This window comes from Crocodylus siamensis, chromosome 11 (assembly GCF_052110815.1).
Source record: "Crocodylus siamensis isolate JL-2025a chromosome 11, ASM5211081v1, whole genome shotgun sequence".
Taxonomy (NCBI): domain Eukaryota; kingdom Metazoa; phylum Chordata; order Crocodylia; family Crocodylidae; genus Crocodylus; species Crocodylus siamensis.
The window spans coordinates 59,945,622-59,964,261 of NC_143405.1; the positions used below are offsets into that span (position 1 = coordinate 59,945,622).

General features: G+C 41.6%; 1 protein-coding gene across 11 annotated transcripts in view; it reads left to right on the forward strand.

Moving 5' to 3' along the window:
• Positions 1–18,640, forward strand: part of FOXP1 (forkhead box P1) — a 442,295-nt gene that overhangs the window by 184,354 nt on the left and 239,301 nt on the right. For 10 of the 11 annotated variants that reach the window (XM_090021540.1, XM_090021542.1, XM_090021541.1 and 7 more), the window contains one exon: positions 3,380–3,445. The gene's annotated coding sequence lies outside the window, so the exon portion shown is untranslated. Of the gene's footprint in view, positions 1–3,379; positions 3,446–16,332; positions 16,354–18,640 lie in introns of those variants that run through there. The other variant, XM_090021546.1, reaches the window with a different exon arrangement.

Genomic DNA, 18,640 nt, shown 5'->3' on the forward strand with positions numbered 1-18,640 from the left:
TTGTTTGCCACATTTTGGCAACTGTGCAAGGCCACATGCTTAGCAGCTATAAAAATATGCTTCTTCAATCAAGTGTAAACCTCTTTGCATTCCCCTCTGTGTCATTGTCTTATTATTGATTGAGTTGCGCCCTTCCAATAATGGCTCTCAATTAGGGCCACAGGTGAGAGCCTTGACACAGCTGACTCTTGTTGACCCCAATAGTACCGCTGAAGTAGAGCGCTACTCCTACGAGTGAGGGTTGGAGGATCAAAGCCTTTATAGGGTTGGCTTCTACACCAAGGATAATGACGGGGCTTCTTTTGACTTGGGACCCAAGCCTGATTTTAGGTAAGCAGGTCAAGATCAAGGACTTAATGCCAAACCTGTTTGAAAGTAGGCTTTCCATTCATTTCAATGTGCATTGGATCAGGCCACAATCTCTTTAGGATTGCTATGAGCCCCCCCCTCCCTCCCACACCACTCCAACAAAGCAAGTGTCTTGCTTAGATGCTTCCTCCTGTGATTTGCTTTGCATCCAAAGAGTTCAAAGCTCATCATGGATGGGCTTCTACTGCATTAACTATCACACTTGTGGGTAAACCGAAGCAAAGAGTGATTAGCTAAATTTTCAATACTGAAATTCCAGTCCTGCAAGTATTTAAGCTTGGAAATAACCACTCAGTTGCATCGGGTCACTTAAGTCAGTGGGACCACACCTGCTCTGTATTGGCTCTTAGTACTTCTCACTGTAGCATCTGAATTCCTTCAGTATGGCAAACTTCTCTCACAAGTTGTGTTTGCTGCACATACTTTCCTGAAAGGGAGAATGAAGAATACAAAGTGTCCCGGATCTGAATAGAGTAGCCACTTTTTGGTTGTTAATTTGTGGGGGGAAGTGTACTTTTATGTTCTGAATAAACAGGGTGGTATGTATTTGTGCTAAAAAAAAAAATAGACTGGATTGGAGAGAGGTTCTTTTTATGTGGATAGACAAAGTTTATTTGCATATATGTAGTTATTCATCTATATAAATATTTGCTGGATTTGCACAGCAAAGTTTTGTGATGCTCCACAAGTAGATGCATTTCACAGGAATGGCTGAAATTCTTGTTAGGTGTGTAAATTCACAGCATTTTTGCAAATCCAGTCCTATGTCTCTCCAACTGGATAGTCAAAACTGCTGCACCCCACATTTGTGCCAGTTTGAAAAAAACACAAAAAACCCCCCAACAACCTAAAATGCAAAACCAAAGCCGAAGATTTCACACACAATTACTAGCTGGTTCATGACTACAGCTGAAATCCTTCCAATTCCTAGTCTTGTGTTCTAGTCACTAGACCATGCTTGAGTAAAACGTAGTCCATGGTTGTTGGGTTTCTCTGTTGCATGTTTACTTAATATGCTCCACAGGTGTTCAGAAAGAGGTTTAATAAACCGATGGCAAATGCTAAATGGATTTGAGATGCTACAAAAAGATTGTTTATTCAAAATCATCATTTCCAGCTCTTTCATTTATAAAATTAAGTTTTAATATGGCGTATTCGGGAATCTGCAGTAACATGTTTATTTTGATTGCAAAATGTATGTCTGAATGCAAAACTTTCTGAAAATAGATGTAACAGAATGAATAAACTCGAACATAGGTTTAAAAAACACGATCAGGATAACATCTCCAGTAGAGTGGGCTGAAAACCTTTATTGCAATTAACCTGAGAGTATATAGTATGCAAAAAAATAATGTGTTTTGCAAGCAAGAATTGGTGTTTCACATCTTGCAGTCAAGGTGAGAGTCTGTTATGAAGTACTGTCTCCTGTAAGGCTCAGTCTGGAAACGCTTGCAGAGATGAGCAGCCCCAAGTGCTTGCATGAATGAGCACTTGCAGGGTGTTGGCCTGGGTTTTCAATACTTCGTTATTAGAACCGTGGAAAACTTCTCAGGAAACCTGTTATAAAGAAACTTGTAATTTTTGCAAATTAGTCCATTAAGAAAAAAAAAATCTTTGTTTAACTGCCTGCTACAAGTTGTCTGTTTCCAGAGGTGCAATGGTAACAGGTCATTGTGTAAACTGTTTTTCTTTTTCAAAATAAGTGATAAATGAGATTTCCTTTTCTTTTCCTTCTTCGTTTCTTTTCTTTCTTTGAATTAACAGAGATTCTGATTTTTCCCAAACAGCAAAGTTTTGCTACTTTGGTGCAAAGCTCTACCTGATTGTGGAAAGGACACAATTTGTCATTTGATCAGTTTGACACCCTCCCTCCTGTCCCCAAACCTTCACATTTACTATGTGAATTTTGCAAAGCCAAGCCTTGTTTGTTCCACATGTGAAACATTTCATTACATTTCCATTTCATATTATGTTTTTTAGATCAGCAAACCCTTGCATGTTTGGGTTTGCCTTTAATGAATTAAAGCATTAGATATTACATGTTGTTCTGCACACTGCTTAGCAGACGATCAACATAGCAGTGAAATTATGTTATAATTTTACTCTAGTAAAGCATTTGGTCAACTGGCGTGGAATTAATTCTAAGCACTGTTAGTGGTTTGAGTTAGTAACTTGATCTAAATTAATAAACAAATGTTTTTCTTTTTTCTTGTACCATATGTTGATCCCAATTACATGAACAGAAAGTGGCAGATTGTCATGTTTCTTAAAGGATTACATACTGTTTTGCATAAGAGAGTACACAAGATGCAGTAATATACATGGTAAAAAACACACGTGCTGTTATTCTTCCTTCCTGCTTTATAATGACAAACTTTCGTGATTTTTTTTCCCCTCCCCTGCCGACACGCACCCTTTTTAATAACTCAGCGCACTTGATGTGCTTTGATTTGACTTTAGCAAGGGGAGACTAACCACAGCAAACAGCTACCTGCATACAGCATGAAAGGTACAGCTAGATATAAAGCATCTCATCTAGGAGTGCGACTCTTTTGAAAGGGTGGGGGAAATCAAGGACCCAGAAGACTGGCTCGAATAGCAGTGATTTCCAAACATACCAAAAGACGTTAAATAAGCAGACCAAGTCTAGCAAGAGTTTGGGTTCTGAAAACAAAGGGCTAGGAGTCGTATATTATTCAAAGTGAAAATAAATTGATAGACATCAAGATTATAACACAGATGTCTCATCTTCAGGGTTTTTTCCCCCAAAGACCAAGTTGTTCTTACTAAGCTGGAGAGCCTCACGCAGGCTGGTACTGATAAGCACAGTCTTGTGACTGGATTGTTTTTATTAACTCTCTCTGAAAGTCATTCACCATTAAACACAATTGGATTCATTTGTTGTTTTATTTATGTTTGTACTTGCTAATGTGGTGCCAATGAAAATGCTTCAGACGGTGTTGCTCATACCGATCAGCCAATCACACTGTGATATCCTCTTTGTCTCCAGGGTAAGAAGAGTGACCTTTTTGGGTGGCTGTAACTGAAGATTGCTTTACAGAAGCAACTAAGGAAGGTAAATACACATACCGTTTTTGCACTCGGCCTCTGCAGAGAGGATTGCATGCATGCATGAATGAATGGCCTGATCTTGCAAAACCGAGGCACCGTTCCTCAGTTGCAGAAATTGTGGATTTCGTGGAAATATGTGAATAAAGCTGACAGGCTTGGGCTCAAACATGAAACTTCTGCTGTGCCCAGAATCTGCCTTTCATCTAAACCTCTCCAGCAGAGTCAGTGGACTAGGGCCTCAGCATACCTTTTCGGGCAAGGGGCATAAGCACAGCCTTTTGGGGCTGTTGCCTTCTCAGGCCGTTCTGGACTGGTCCTCGGTGACGAGGAGGACGGTGGGCTCTGATTTCTGTTGCTGGGGGATTGTGCCATGCACTGTCCCCAAGCCATGCCCCTAATGAATGGGAGAGTATAGAGGGTGTTAGCTGCAACAGTGGCCCTGTGTCACTGAACGACTCGGTTATACCAGGTGAGTCTTAGGTAGGGGACAATCAGATTAATTTTAGGGTGGCTTTGCCTTAAGCTAACATGAGCCTGGATTTAGCGCAGTGTAACTGAGCACAGAATTGGGCTCCTAATCAGATTAATTTTCAAAATAGCAATAAGTAAAATGCAGGCTCTTGGTTTTTTATGACAGATTAAAAAAAAAAAAAAATGGGGGGTGGGGTAGGGGGGATGAATCCTTATATTTCCCTAAAAGCTTTCTGCTTTAAAACCATCTGAAAGTCCCTTGCTTCTTTCTTTTTTTTCTTTTTTTTTTCTTACTGTTATTATTTTCTACACTGGAAATTTAAAGTTAGAAATAATATTAACATCACAAAAGTGGTGATTCATAAAATTAACTTGCCGAAGACGGGAGGAACGCATGTCAGTGCTCAGCACTGAAGTGGTGTCATCCGACTGAGGTTCATATGGCTGCTTTATAATCACCTTCTTTCAGAAATTAATAGTCGGTTAAGCACCATAGCAACAAGCAACACTGATGTAACCGTTAAGCAGTGGCTGCCATTCGCTGTGATGTCAGTGCTCGTTAGTACTGTTCTCTTGACCTTGTTTGAGTGTCGAATGGTGATTTCATTTCAAATTTAGAATTTTTCAGAATGGCTGAAGGTCTATGGGAGAAGTGGAGTTATTTTTATTTGTTTGGGTTTTTTTGGTTTTTTTTTAACTCCACTTTTAAGGGGGAAGACTGCCCATGTTGTCATCTGTTTCAGATTAAAATAGATCTGTGGATAGTGTGTATTTTAGCTCTTTGCTGCCAAAAATATCTATTTAGTGAGGATAAAATTCATGGAGTTCAAGTGAATATTGCAGTCCTTGGCCATGCCTATGGTTTGGGTCAACAATGTGATATACAGCTTCCCTGGGGACTTGGGTATTGCTATTTTCTTATGGTGGAGCCCTTGAGATATTTAGTATTTTTCAGACACTTAGGAAGGAACAGACCCTGCCCTGAAAAGCTCATCGTTCAAGGGATAGAGCTGCCCTCCTCTTGGTTTTGGTTTGATATAAATGACCCTGCTGTGCGAGGAAAAACCTTGTACCCCCAAATGCAGCTGGCCTTAGTAAAAGTTAGCTGATGCTGTGGTATTGAGGCATAATATTACGTGGCACAAGTGAATTCAGGAGTTTTGTCTCCAGTAACCACAAAACGCTGTCTTGAAATTGGCCTAAAGGTTCGGCCCTAGATCTGCAAAAGCAGAAGTATTTGGTAATGCTGTAGCCATGGCACAAAACACGTGCTCAGGCTTGCCCTCTTGTGTGCATCAGGTAATACTTCAGTAGCTTGCATGATTCATAGACTGAGAAGATAATGCTAGTAGGGACCATTCGACCATCCAGTCTGAGCTCCTGCTTTATTGCTGGCCCTCCACTTCCATTGAGGTGACCCCTGTGTTGAGCCCAATGACTTGGGTTGGACTAAAGAGGAACTCAGATTTGGCTGAGGCATGCCCTTCAAAAAGACCCCGGGAAATTGAGAATCCACCACTTCCCTTGATGGTGTATTCCACTGATCAGGTATTGCACGGGTGCAAGTGCAGGTTTCCAAATGGCAAAGCAAAAATGCGCAATGTAATGAAAGTGTAGAGTAGTTCCATATTGCTTGAACGCCAAGAATTGTTTCCGTGACAAATTACAGGTCTTGTCCTGCTGCTGAAGTCACTGGCACTACTGCCATTGTGATTTCAGGGGCTGCAGACTAAGGACCAATTCTTCCAAAGTACAAAGTAAAATAAATACGTGATAACTGACATCTGGGCTGACAAATTGTACATCAAGTTTCAACTCAGTGAGAATTGAAACTGCCAAGATGATAAACCACGAGAATAGGAGTTTGTAATGGGAAATGGTGATGGAGTCCTAATTAGAGGAGTGCCACTGAAATAAGGAAGGTTAAGGGTTTCGTTGATTGAGATTGAGCGCAGTTGCTTGATAGCCTAATTTCAGGTGAAATCCCATTTTCTGAGTTTAGTGGTTAAGCCACTGACTCATTTCCAGTGCAACAGTCTTCCCTCCTTGAGGAGCAGTTGTATGGTCCTGTACTACCCAGAGCTGCATGGAAATCCAGCCTCGGGCATACACACTGGGATGAGAGGACAAGGGTGATGCAATAGGTTTGGGTTTTTTTTTTTGCTTCAGGTTTTTTTCCCCGTGAACTCTGAAGAATACAAACATTGACAAAAAAGAATAACTGAATAAACACAGCAAGGAGTTTTCATGGCTAAACCTTCAGAATTTAGGTGTTTGCATTCCCCTTTATGTATAACGTAGCTGATCATAATACCTAATTAAGTTGCTTTATAAACCTTAGCCAGCTTTCTTCAAAGCGAGACTCTGAATTGAAATGCTGATTTTTTTTGGGGGGGGGGGGGGGAAGGAGGGGGAAGTGCATGTGTATAGAAATATGCTCAATAGCGTTAGTTATTCAGCAGCAGTCATTTGTTTAAAAATATGTAATGGCATCTTGGGTAATCAGACCAATTCAATGGGCATCGTAAATGAAGGGTAGCTTGCATGCTGAAAAATTGGAAAATCAAAACATATTACTAAAGTTGTATAATAGTAACAAAAGATGCATGCAGATTTCAAGATAGCCAAGGTTAATATCCTTCAGAAAGCCCTTAATAGGGGGGGAAAAAATCAGCACAAAAGGACTTAGTGAAGTTACACTTATTTTAAAGCATTACTTCTTAAAGCATGCTGGAGTTAAATGTTTATTAAATATTGATAACAAAGCAGTAGCCTTCTGTAATTTGGGACTCAGTGAAGCGATCAACAAATTCTTTTGTGGGCTTGACATGTGCTGTAATAGAGTCTTTTCACAGGGCCGAACCCATGTATGTCTCTGGATCTCTTTCCCCTCCTCCTTACAAGATCTGTGCGGATAAATCAGGAGAATCTTCTCCCTATCAGGCTACGTAAGAAAAAGAAAAGAAGAACTACAGTATTAGTCCCTTGGGACAAATCATGTTGGGCACAGATTTCCTTCCTCCTGTTCCCTCCAGCTTGTTTGGGCAGGGGGGACCGTGGTCCTGTAAAATGGGGAGAATGTGTCCCAATGCCACCACTTTCCAGCTAGGGTTGTGGATCAGCAGTGCAGTTTGGGTCAGTACTAATACGCAACATAGTGTACTGGGGGAGCTCCAGGCGCAGTGGAAATGGGGATGCAGGATTCCTGGATTGCATGTGGATATATACTGATAGCTCACTGTATGAGCTTGGGAATATAACTTGATTGTTTGTGTGAGTCTGTGAACCCATCTCAAAAGTTGGATTCATTTATCTCCTGTCTGTCAATGAGAAGATATGTCACGAGACGATGTTGATGGTCAAAGCACCTTTGAGATCCTCCACTGACCTCAGAGATGCTGCAAGATTCTTACTTGAATCTCTCTGTAATCTGCAGGGACGGGCATTGCGTCATATTTGACTGTCGTAGGATGACGAGGCCCAAAGACTGCATACATGCAAAGCGTGACTGCCCTGAAACACTTGGGTCGAGAAGATTTATAAAGCAGATTAAGATGGGTTAAAATCATTTGGAAAATGTTTAACCCAAGCTCATTAACATGAGCCGTGAGAATGCCATATTGAAGATTTCCAGTGTCTGTTGCAAAACTTTGCTCTTTTCTCTAAGCTGTTATCTGCTAGCATTATTGATCTTGAGAAAACAGGTTTCTATTGCTTTCCCCCCATTTAAGTTTTTGTTCTTCATGTTTCTGTATACTTTAAAACTTCCATAGGCTTACTGGAGAATTTTCCTCTTCGGTTTGTGAGAGTCAAAACGGGTCTGTGCTGTTCTTGAGCCAAATATGACTTGTCTTCGGTGGAACTATTCTCATGAGCAAAAGTTGGTACTTCTTGATGCAATCCTCCCACCCTTCTTCCACTTCTCTGAAGTTAGATGCTTGATAAGGGCTTAAGTAAAGTAAAAATGCTGATCTGTATTATTCCATGCTTACAGTTTACCATCATCCATTTCAGACCTATAATACTAAACCACACAGTGAAGCATGATGGTTCAGCGGTTAGCTTATGTCTTCAGACCGGGAATCTTGTTACGTAGGTCATTAGCTACACCGTTATGTTTTGGCATCTCCGTTCACACCGGATTTTGTACTGTGGCATCTCCGTTCACACCGGATTTTGTACTGTGGTAGACCTGCCGTAGTTTCAGATCATTTCATAGATCAAAGATGGCTGCAGAAAATTTCCAAGAGGCAATCGAGCATCATTTTAAGGATTACTGGACTGTCCCATGTATTCGTGGATGACAAAACCGTAGATAAATTAAACACAAATTATGGACTGAAGTCCTAATGGTGTGGCTTAATACTGAGTTGCACAAAATGTGGGACTTCCAGGCCTTTCCACCTGGGGAAAGAAAGTTAAAATGGCCTAGGGTGAAAAGCTGGAGCAAATCCTTGTTTCTCCATCAGTAGCCTTTGGACCGCCTCTGCTCTGACATTGCTTTCCAGTTAGCTGTGGTAGATGGGTGAGCCACTTGTGTCAATCTTGTGCTGGTATTTGTCATGAAGTAGGGGCTGTTCTAGACTGGTTAAGTGGCTATATGCCCCTGTGATTGGGATCACGAAGGAAGACTTCTCACCTGGTGTCCACACACTCCAGAGTATGCAATAGCTGAGGCTGAGCCAGTAAGAGGGATGCAGGGAATTAGTATGGGCAAAGGAAGAGGCAAGGTAAAGGTGGGAAGTTCAGAGAGCAGACCCGGTGCTCTGGCAGAAAAGGACTTATTATGTGGTACCAAATCTCAGAGTTGAAGGGCATGGGCAGTGGAGTTTATTAACTTGTACTGTACACCAAGAGAGCTGAAGGGGTTAGTTACTGGTGATAGTTACTAGTAGCAATTATTTTTTTTTCTTTTTGTCAAATTGTGTAGTGAAGTGGGGACTTGCACTGTGTTTTGCCCTAGCTCTGCCCTGGAAAGGAGTAAGTGGCAGATATAGAATAGGGTTGGCTCTCCCTATCCTAAAGCCAAAGCATAGCGTGTAGATGAGGATGTTTGGACCAAAGTTGCATCTCTTGCACTTGTGTCAAGCAACAAGCATGTCGTGTCTGGTGACCCAGTGACGATGGCCATTAGCTGGAATCGGCTGGAGGGCAGGCTTCAATAGGCCACACATCCCACGATCAAGGGATGAGTTGCACTGCAAGAAAAACCTGGCTACAGAACCGATGGTACGGCATAAAAATGGTACCCACTTTTGTGTGTTCGTCATGAGGTGAGTGGGAAAACGAAAGAGCAGAAACTAAATTTTTGCCAGGTACGTTGGATTTTTAATTGCTCAGCTCTTCCTGAAATCGTAGCCTGTGGGTGTACACCAGAGTAAAAGTGTGCTTTTCCGGTCGGTACGTTTTGTTGAGCTGATTGCCATATGGTGGTAGTAATGGCACGAGTGAGAGTTACGGTGGCAGCATTGCAAGTGATGTTGTTGGGCGTTACTCGACCACCTATTTTATTTGCTAGCTAGTGCAAAACCCAAGACATTTTTTGAAGTCTTTGGCCTTTGTAGCCTGCTGTATTTCTCACTGCAACGTGTGAAAGCATTTCTTGCTACTGCTAATGGCAGGAACCTCACTCGCCACATCCAAGAGATTTAATTGCTAAATGTTTCTTCCTGTGCAATCTGTGCATTTTAATTTGGGAGTCTCCCACCTCTTCATCCCTTACAGTTGAAGTGCGTTTTGTACAGATTCTGTAATGGCTCTGAAGGGTCGTTCTGGAGTTTGAGCTCACTGTTTGTTTTATTTTGGTAGCAAAAACATTTCACTTTTGTAACTAAGGCTCTGACATCATTTCCATTACAAACCCTTAATATCAGCAGTTTGTAATGTGGCCTTCAGAATCCATTTGGGCTGAAATTTGATGAGCTGTTTTTTGTTTTTTTTGGGGGGGGTTATTAAGAAATTTTGCAAGAAGATGGATCTAGTTCTTCTCTTTATCGCTTTCAGTCCCATGATTTTTTTTTTTTTTTTTTTGTTGAAGCGTAGAAGATTCCTTCTTCAATAATACAGAATTGTATTTATTTTTACTTCTTTTGTAGGGATGTAGAGAGTTTAACTCCACTGATGGGAGAAAAGCTATGTAGAAGGACAGAAGACTGATAGTCTAGGTAGGTGGGGAGCTGGTTTCTTTTGTTTTCAAGTACAGTTTTTGAGTCCATTTTAAGTAGAAGAGGGCTTCCCCCCCCACCTCCACTATTTTTTTTTTTTTTAATCGTATTTTTTCAGCGGGGGGAGCGGGGATGTTGCTGCTGCTTCCCTGTTTTTTAAAGTTGATTCCTGTAAATGGAAGTAGATGTTTTGAATGGCAGGGCAAAAGAAAAAGTGCATTCTTCAGTTTTGAATGCTATTTAGAGATGTCCTGTTTTGAAAATGCATCTGAAAAAAAAAAAAAGAGAGAGAGAGGATTCATTTGCAGCCAGCCATTTTGTTTTATGCCTTTATTTCTCCTTGAGATTGAGCTCCCAGCATTTTATTTGTTTGTGCATTTTCTTCGGTTCCAAGAAACGTGTAAATGGTTGTTTTTGGAGTTAGTTGCAAAGAACGTTTGAACCTCGGAGAACATTATAAGCCCACAAGAGGTCTTGTAGAAGTTGTAAGAATTTGTGTGCATGTCTGCAGAGTCAATTATATGAGACGAATGGCTAGGGTGAGACTGCGAGTGAGAGTCCAAAACTTGCTGTTTACCCTCATTTAACATAAAATAAAAATACTTTCTGTCTGAAATTTCTCAGCAGACAGAGATTTGGTGGTGGGGGGGGGGGTTTGTTATTAATGAGACGAGGCATTTGAAGCTAAGGAATTAGTCTGGATTTATGCTGGTGTAACTGAGAAGAGTATCTGGCATATATGCATATATATTTTTGAAAGTCAGATAATCAAAAATGACTTTGTTGAAACTGCCAAATTTGTTGTGTTCATTTGTCCTCGATGAGATCCAGCTCATAAGACACAAGTTTCAAGGGGTTTGGGGAGTTAATTTTGAAGTTGCTCCATAAAATCACTGGAATCTGAGAGGCTCCTGAATTATTTGCAGTTGATAGACACACCAGTAGGTTTTAAAGAGTTGCTTAAGGAGATGACAGATTCCACGGACAGCCTGTGTACTACTTTGTACAGTCGTTGTTGAGATGAAGCAATTCAGAAGTTTCGCTGAAACACGCAGTATATGTTCCAGCATTGGAAAATGGAGAGCTTTGATTCAAGTGTCTGATGCATGGGAGCTTCACGGGCACAACAGCTGGAGCTTGGGTACTTCAGGAATAGGTTGTATTGAGGGCAGTTGCAAAGTGTTTGGTTTCCATGAGAGTTTCTAGCTTGCAGCTCGTTCCTGACTTGCAGACAACACGAGAGAGCTTTTTGCGCTCCATGTTTAATGGTGTAAAACGTTAGTGTGCTCACTCACTGCATATTAAGCTTGCCACCCCTGCAGCCCATCCTACCTGTTGTGATGTCCGCCATCAAATGGACATCGCTATAGTGTGCTCTTTTAAAAGCCCATATTCTGGCTTCCCTTATTCTTATTAACTGACGCAGATCTCTGACCCCCTTTGCTTAATCGAAGAGTCTCCAAGCATTATTGGAGGCTCCAACTTTGGTAGGGCAGGAGTGACTACGGGTGGGGTCTTTCAAGGAGTCGCTATTTCAGTTTTGCAGGGGAGATGCTGAGATGCCTGTACCATAAACTCTTATTAATTTCAATGTCTTATGCCAGTGTTTCCCAACCTTTTCCAACCCAAGGCACACTTACATTAATAAAATATTTCTGTGGCACACCTGTTAAGGCATTCCCCCATCCTCATACCTATCGTAGCTCATTGCCGTAGCACAATTCTGCGGCACACCTGTTCACTTTTGTGCTGGGGCTCAATGGTTGGGAAATGCTGTCCTATGCTATTACTGTTTTAAAATGGGATTTCCAACGGGGTTGAGATAGTCAAGCCCAGCCCTGTATTTTCAAGAAGAAATTGAGTTTCTGTCAGCTAAAATTTCTGAATGGCTTGGAGGTTTATCAAAACATGCATGGGCCAGATTAACATGCTTGGAGGATAGATGCCACCTCGTCTCTGGCACCTGGTGCTCTCCTGCCCACAGGCAGGAAGCTGGAGATTAGGATTCCTCTGGATCAGGTTGCACCTCCAGCACCTGCTTTGTAGTGCTGCGTCTGTTTGAGTCACATACATGTTTTCATATGATTTTTGTGTGTGTGTGTGTGCGTTTAAAGATAGAGATTCATTCATCAGGGCAGTTGGAAGAACTTGGATCACTTACTCTCTCCTCCACCAGCTTTGGGAAACGGTGCGCATTTGATCACCGTCTCCCTGACGTTTCTTCTCCATTACACGATCAGTCTTGTCCCGAACGAATTGGATTCCTCCGGGCACCAAGTGGGGAAAAATAGCAAGAAGTGGGTCCGAGCTCTGCTTCCTAAGGAAAAGCTCTTGTCTGTCTGCCTTTCAGTCTGCAGATTATATATGGAGCTGCACGCTCTGTGTTTTCAGTTGGAAGTCCTGGATGCTGGCTAACTTGACAATAAAATCGATCAGAAATGTATGTTTTTTCAAGGCCCGCACCTTCTCTCAGTGGTTTCAGTCTAAGCAAGCTTTACTCCTCGAATTTTTTCATTCTTCATGTTGCCTGGCCGGGAACACCGTGCCCAGCCATATACGGCTGAGGAAAAATAGAAACGTCAAGGCCTGTCCCAAATCATATGTATTTTTTTCATATATGTATACAGCCTTCATGCTGTTTGACTGAAAAGTGCTAGGCTGACAAGTGTCAGGATGTTCACTGGCACCATGAACATTTAAAGATTGCTGCATTATTTACCTTTTATTTATTTTTTTGGTTGCACCTGTTGAACGTGAGGACTTAGCACGGTGCATCCTCCTGTTCCCCAGAGGACGATTGAATCAGTTCTCAACCAAACAAAAAGCCTTTAAAGCCAGAGTGAGTTGTCCAAGATGCTGGGGGAGGGCCAAGTAAACAGAAAACTCAGTAGTTACTTATTTACACAATACATAACTCCCTTGTCTGTTGTGTAAACTCATCATATTTTTCCGTCAACTATAGAAAATTAATTTTATTAAGCCTGTTCTCCAACCTTCCCTTTTAAAAGCTCATTTTTAAAGTTTTTTTTTTTTCTTTTTCTTTTTAAAGACAGGGTCAGGGGAAGGAAAAAGGCCTTTTTAAAAATTCTTTAAAAGGTGTTTTGTTTCCTGGGAAAATGTATTATACTACATTTTTACTCAATACTTTTATTTAAATGTTACCAGATCACCCCAGAAAAGCGTTTCAGTGGTGGCTCAGTATCTATGTTGGATTCTTTTATTCAAAAAATCTGTTTTTGAAAGAAATGAGAAATGGGTCTTCTTTTTTTTTTCTTTCTTTCTTTTTTTTTTTTTTTGATCCAATGAAACTAACTTTTTTAGGTTGCTTTCAGCCTCTTGGTACTATTTTAAAATTTTGATCGGATGTCTGGGTCTGAGTTAAACCCACAATTAAATTCAATTTTTGTGCTAATAATCAGAATACTGCTTTTAGAAGAAAAATCTTTTTTTTTCCTTCCCACTGCTAGGTGGGGTGAGTCCGTACTGCTGTTATCCAGCCTTTAGCTGGATTTCCTAAATTAGGTGGGTTTAAAGCAAATCTTTAATATTAATGAAACTTAGTTTTCTTGCTAGAATTAAAAGCTGCTCATCACTGCCATATAGCAAGGATTCATATGCTACTGGCTTTATATTAAAAGCTTGCAAGCTTATACTTCATGAATCTAAAGTATATGCTACAGATAAGAATAGGGTTTATTTAGCTGTACAAGATGAATTATTTTTCAATATCATGTTATGAAAATCATAGTAATAGTAATAATAGTACTTAAAATATATAATGTGCACAGTGATGTTTGTGCTTCCCAAGCAAGAATTAATTGATCTCTGTTCGGTTTAACTACAGTTGCCCACCTATTTCACAGATTGATGACCTAATGCAAAAATGTGAGTGACTTGCAAGATCCCTGACTCCCAGACTCCTCTCTTAAAATCGTAACGTCTCCCATGCAAATACTGCTTTTAAAAAGCTTGCCAGAAATCAGGGCAGGGATAGCATGTGCTCTTCATACCGAGGCCACGTAGGATATTTCCCTTCCGCCAACCAGAGTGCCTAAAAACAGTGTGGAATAAATCAGGAGCAAACTTCAGTCTTCTTGACCTGTCCCTAACCCCGTCATCCCCGTCCTCTCCTTCCAGCGCTTCTAGCATGGGAAGAGAAGAGCTGGATAAACTACTTGGACTTTGGGGAACCGTGCTTATTGGAATCTGTCACGCTGAACCCAGATGCTTAGGTTTGCAGTTCAGCAAACCAAGATTGTGATGACATTTGCATCCCGTTGCTCCAGCCCTTCAGGAGCCAGTCTTGCAGCAAGGGTGATCGTAGAGGGCCAGTTGCATGGAAATACGTTTAATCACCGAGTCCCTGTGCCACTCCATCAGTCTCAGAGAATGAGCAGAATACTGGTTGCCAATTCATAAAGCCCGCTATTCATGCTCCCATCTCTGGAGCCTGTCTTCTGCTCTAGAAATCTGGTAAAGGATACAATGGGATTTAGACTGGTATAGGAGGCTGCGAGGAAATGTCTAGGTCAAAAAAGGACACATTAAACATATGTATCAGCATGCCTTCCCTTTTTTGTGCATTTTCCTCCCTTGGTTGCCTACCTTGGCCCTGTCAGCAGCGTCTCGTTGCTGCCTTTGGGGCTCTGAATGGTCTTTATTTTCAAATCGGGAATAGTCCCGCAAAAGATCAGTCTTCGACTTCGAGGAATTCACTTTTTGCATGAGCTTGCATTTTGCCTGTTGACATGTGCTTCGTGTCACTCCACCCTTTTTTTCTGCCATCCCTCCTCTTTTCCATCTCACCTAATGCTAATAAGTACCAAGTGTGTTTAAAAAAAAAAAAAAGTGGAAATTGCAAATGGGATATTGCTATATATCATCTTTGCAAGGTCCGGTCCGCAGTTGTGGTGCATTTGTGCATGGCACCAACTCTGCTCCTTGGATTAGTGCTTCTCTTTGTGTTCTGCCAGTTTGTCCATCTGCTCCTCTTAGCATCGGAAATATAACCTCTTGCCTGGCCAGACAGACATCCAGATCCTGCAAAAATGGATAAGGCCTCGTGAGCGGTGTTCAGCAAAGAGCTTGTTTCAAAGAGGCAAGGAGCATTGGGACTTAGAGATGTGTATCAAAGTACACAGCACTGGGGAGGCGCCCCGCTTTGAGTCTGGTTTAGTACTCCTTCCATTTAAAATAGGGTCTCAGATAAGAGATCAGTCTTAACCTTTCTTTGGCAGGGAAGATTGTGATGATGAAGCATGTATGTGACACAGGCCTAATGTCCTTCCCTATGCTCCCTGGAAAACGACTGACAAAATATTTTCTGAAATGACTTTCCAGCTATAAATGTGTGCTTAATTAAATTTAAGATTTTCCTAGGTTTCCTTCCATAGAAATAGATTGGGATCCCATCTGGTTACTGCTGATGAACTGAGATCTGTGGCAGCATCTGGCTGAGCCTGTGGCGCATCGCTTTGGGAAAGCTTGAGTTTATCATATGGTTTTATATTGAGTTTCCCTTAGAGTGTAAATGGATGCATTAGTAGCGACATGATCCCAGCATGACCTGGACTTTAATGGGTTTGAGCTTGGATCTGTTTAAACATTAAAAAATAAAGTCCTTTCCTGCACATGCTCGGTAGGTTCTTCTTGCACGTAGATCCCCGAGTGCTGAAGATTCAGTTTTGTTATGTTTTCAAATTTCAGATGAAAGGGGGGAAGAACAGCCAGGAGCGGGACGATGTTTCTCTTGATACAGATGTGTAGCTGCCAGGACGCACGTACATCAAAAGGACATTACGCCTCTGAGTGGTTTCAAACCTACTGTTTTGTTTTGTTTTGCTAGAGGCAAACAAAATGTCAAACCCCGCTCACGATTGGGAGGGTTTTCTTTTGTTACTGTTCACTTCTCACGGGAGCGCGGCGGCCTTGCTCGAGCAGGAGCCCGGGAGTCCGCCCTTCGGGGCCTCGCTTTGAGATCTGCCACCGATTCACCGAGCCCTTGGGTGCAGGGGTTGTCTCGACTTTGGTGTGGTGCAGACTGCAGGTGACATGCAAGCCTGGAGAGCCCCGTCTCTGATGGCCCGTGATAAAAGTGCATAACAATATGTTTTAGCAATGATAGGAAAAGGATTTTTTTTTCTTTTTTCTTTTTGGAAGGTGTGTCCTACTCTTCCCCTTCTCGTCTGCTCTGCCCACCCATTGATGAAGCCTCTTCACCCCGTTTCCTTTCGAAAGCGATGCTGCTTACAGTGTCTTCCGCCTCCAAAAAAAGCAGGTGGGCATAAGGGAAGGTCTGATACCAGTTTTGCTTTTGCGTGGCAGGCACAGCACTCCAGCAAGAATATCAAAGGTAGTCATCTGTCAGCGTTTCAAGGGAACGACGGTAGAAAGACCTGGAATAAAAATTCCAGGAGTGAAAAGGCGGCTCCTTGGAGGGGGACTGACAGATTTACTAACCACCGGTTCAGACTGGAAGAGCGTTGCTTTTTAGCATCGCTGCTGCTGTGTATTGGCTTTTACCGATTTTAGGTTATTGGATCAGCACCAAGCTAGAGCAACATTAACCTTGCCCTGATGATACACAGGACCAAATCTCTGCTTTGGGCTTTTCACGTTCCCCTGTTTCACATCGTAGTAAAGGTATTATGGTTCATGTAGAATTAGTCTTATTTTACCAGGGATCTAAATCTCTGTCCTCTGGATCACTGCCTTAGTTTAGATTTTCCTTTAAAACGTTAATGAGTGCTTCAGGTTGTGGGGTGGGGGGGGCTATCTACATGTAATGATGGCATGGTATAAAAATGTCACGGCTAATGCATGCGTTGTATTGGTTTGTCTTGTCTTATAGTAACATCGTTTTTGCACATCAGTATTAACAATGCAAACACCCTGAAATGCTAATAGCAGTAGTAAGCTTTTAATTCCATGGAATTTATTGCTTGCTGTATTTCCATGAATTTATAACGCTTTGATTCTTAAGAGCCCCATTTAATCAGTTTTGCCTGGCACAGAACATAATAAACAACTTGCTGGTGCTAAAGTGCCACATGGGGGAGGCTGCTAACAAGAAAGTTAAATGCTTCTGCCACTAGCAGTTTCTTCGCTGTATTTTTCATGAGCTGTTACTACCCGTAATGTACTTTGCTAGCTTTAGAGCAGCGGTTAAACACAGTGACAAACTGAGCGCACTCCGGCACTGTAAACACCCAAAGCAATACCATTTTTGTTCAGAGCTACAGTTTAAGCAAGATCTGAGACTCGGCCTCATTTTAAATTAATCAGTCACTTAAAAGGAATCACATTTCTGTTTCTTAATATCTCAGAATATGATTTCCAGGGATGAGTGGTGAAGTCTGAGCAAGAGGAGGAGGACCGAGGGAGAGGGAGTAGCTGGAGCTTCTTAAAGAGCAGTTATTGTTTATTTGTGCTGCCTGACCATAAAAGTACAAAAGCCGGTCTTAATAGAAAAATGCCAGATGATCAAGTGCTTTAAAGCAGAAAATGTCATTTGATTCTCAAAACTGCACCAACTTTATATAATTACCCTTTTAATTATCCCTGGTGGCCCATGAAATTTGTAAAATAGAGCATCCAGGGTTTGATTTACTGACATGTTGCACTTTGGTGCGACGCTCTTAATGAATATTGGTTAGCGCTGATGTCAAGCTGAGATCTCTGAGCGGTATAGAGAGGTGCACGCCACATTGCCAAGGTGGACTTGGTAACGCATAGGGAGTTGCAGGAGTAGTCTTTTATGATCCATCTGTACATATGTAAGTTAATATACTGTAATTTTGTTTATAGGGTTGCTTGAAATGGAATTACATTTGTTTTTATCTTGGGTGCATTAGAAGTCGATTATAGCACTTTCTCTACCTAGTCAAACCAAACAAATGACCTTTTCCGAGGCATTTATGTGATTTCTGGGGATGTTTCATAGGCGGTCAGTCCTAGTTCTTGTCTTCATCCCCTCTCCTCTCCCCCCCAGTTCTGGAAACTAGAGTCCTCCTGTTCTTTCTGCAAAGGTTAATTCACTAACCAGAATATAGAGGCAGATAGTTTCATTATGACCTTTATGACCTCATGGGCTAACTCATTTAGCCAATCATGGAAAATAGTACTAATCAGTACTTTGGGAGGGATTTCCTTAGGGTATCCAAACAGCATTTATTGCAGAAGAATCACTGGAATGGGCATGAAAGAGATATCACAGAAGTAGCTCTAAAACTCCAGGTCTACATGAAATGGGTTCCTCCACTGATGTCCTGAAACAGCAGAAGTAACCTAGATACAGATGGCTCTGAGATTTGTTCATAAAATGGAGAATTTGCAGCTACCCATTTAAATTTGGCCCAAATTTGCCTGGCAAGTATCGATATCTGAAGGCTATTGGGCAGTCTTTTGTAATGTAATACTGTGGATTTGGTGCATTTCTTGGAGCAACAAGTGTCATAAAGACCGTCTGAAAGGGAAGATGAAGGACTTGATCAGGCAAGGATAGCAGAGGAGCTCTGTGCGTCCATTCATTGAAGTGTAGGTGGAACCTATTAATTGGTTTCATT